Source organism: Saccopteryx bilineata, chromosome 2, assembly GCF_036850765.1.
Source record: "Saccopteryx bilineata isolate mSacBil1 chromosome 2, mSacBil1_pri_phased_curated, whole genome shotgun sequence".
Lineage (NCBI taxonomy): Eukaryota > Metazoa > Chordata > Mammalia > Chiroptera > Emballonuridae > Saccopteryx > Saccopteryx bilineata.
This window is the reverse complement of record NC_089491.1, coordinates 173,306,473-173,308,537: the sequence shown is the minus strand read 5'-3', so window position 1 is coordinate 173,308,537 and position 2,065 is coordinate 173,306,473. Positions and strand designations below refer to the sequence as shown.

General features: G+C 44.5%; 1 non-coding gene across 1 annotated transcript; it reads right to left on the bottom strand.

Annotated features, from left to right (window-relative positions):
* Positions 1-988: 988 nt before the first annotated feature.
* Positions 989-1,122, bottom strand: LOC136327511 (small nucleolar RNA SNORA1). The gene has a single exon (XR_010729712.1). It is a non-coding gene; the product is annotated as a small nucleolar RNA SNORA1 (small nucleolar RNA).
* Between the last annotated feature and the right edge of the window lie 943 nt (positions 1,123-2,065).

Below are 2,065 nucleotides of genomic sequence, written 5' to 3'. Positions count from 1 at the left end.
CTGCAGGACTTAATAGGTGGTTTTGCAGTACATGGGCTGCTTGTTGTAGGTGGCCTGGTGGAAAGCACTGCCAGAGCTCAAGAGCATCAGCTTCTTTACATACTTCATTGAGAACTAGCCGTCTCCAAACCACATGACCCAGCCACTGCCATGACCCACCAAGACCCAATGTGGCCAGGCCACCAGAAGCCCCACAGTTTCTCCCACACTAGCACTACAACACCAAAGCCCCAGCTGTCCTCGTACTCTGGTTCATCATCGGCTACTTTGGTGGTGTTCTTGTCCCCAGTATCAGCCCCCATAGGCTCAGGCATGGTGGCCAAAGTGGGAGATTTAGGGTCAGTAGGCTACTACACTGCAGGAGGGCTGGCCGTCTCTACCTTCTGAGACTCCCCAGACCCCTGGTTTTCTTCCATAGCATCCATTACTTCCACATCATCCCATGAGGAGAGGTGCAGCCTTTCTGTGATTCGGCTCAGATTGGCAGTTTCTTAAAAACCTAAACATACAATCTAGCAATTACATTCCTGGGCATTTATACTAAATTATTTATTTATAAAATAAACACATGTTCACACACAACCTTGTGCAGGAAAGGTTTTTTCTTTTTGAGAGAGCAGGAGAGACAGAGACAGAGATAGGAATGGAGAGAGATGAGAAGCATCAACTGGTAGTTGAGGCACTTTAGTTATTCATTGATTGCTTCTCATACACACCTTGACTGGGGGGCTCAAGCCAAGCCAGTGATCCTTTGCTCAAACTGGTGAGTCTGCACTCAAGCCAGATAGCCCATGCTCAAGCCTGCAACCTTGGTGTTTTGAACCTGGAACCTCAGTGTCCCAGGTCAACATTATATCCACTGTGCCACCACCAGTTAGGCAGCAACTTTGTTCTTTTAATTTTTTAAATTTATTTTCTTTTTTTTTTTTTTTGGTTTCTAAAATTGAAAGTCTTTATTACATCCAGTTTCTACTCACTGAGCCTAGCAAAATGTTACAGGTCTCATTGTCACCACTGCAATAACAGTACTGTGGTGGAAGCATAACCTGTCTCACTGTAGCCACATTAATGTCTGAACACAATGGACAAGAATGGTGCCCATTTTTCATCTAGAATGAGGCTATTTATTTTCTTTTTAAGTGAGAGGAAGGAAGACAGTGAGACAGACTCCCACAAGCTCCCCAACCAGGATCCACCCAGCAACCCCTGTCAGCGGCCAATGCTCAAATGAGCTGAGCTATTTTTAGCACCTGAGGCTGAGGCCTAGACCAATCCAGCCATCCTCAGCACCCAGAGCCAACGCTCAAACCAGTTTAGCCACTGGCTGCCAGAGGGAAAAAGGGAGAGAGAAAGGGGAGACCGAAGGGGGGAGAAGCAGATGGTCACTTCTCTTCTGTGTCCAGAATTGAACCCAGGACATCCATACACCAGGCTGGCTCATTATCCATTGAATCAACCAGCCAGGGCCAACTTTATTCTTAATAGCTATAAACTAGAAACAATCCAGATGTCCTTCAACAGGTGAATGCTTAAATTGGGGTATACCTATGCAGTGAAATACTACTCAGCAATAAAAAGGAATAACTATTGATACATGTAACGTCCTAGATGAATCTCCAGGGAATTATCCTAAGTGAGAAAAGCCAATTCCAAAAGATTACATACTGTATGATTCCATTTATTTATATAACATTCTTGAAATGATGAAGTTATGGAAATGGAGAACAGTTTAGTAATTGCCCTGGGGTTAAAGAAGAGATAGGATCAGAGGGAGGTGGATGTGGACATACAAGGACAAGGACAGGAGTTCCTTGTGGTGGTGGAAATGTTTTCTGTCTTTACACTATCAATGTCAATATATCAATGTCTGTTGTGGACCGGTAATGGCAAAAAGCCATTATAGATTCAAGGCTTGGCAGGGGGCTTAAGTTCTACCCCCTCCATCTCCATATTTGGCTTTGATGCTCTGTGTTTGCACCCACTCCCCTTCCTTCCTTGGGTTGCAGGAAGCAATATACATACCCTTCCTCTGACTCTTTGTTTTCAGATGTTTGTAAAATTCACT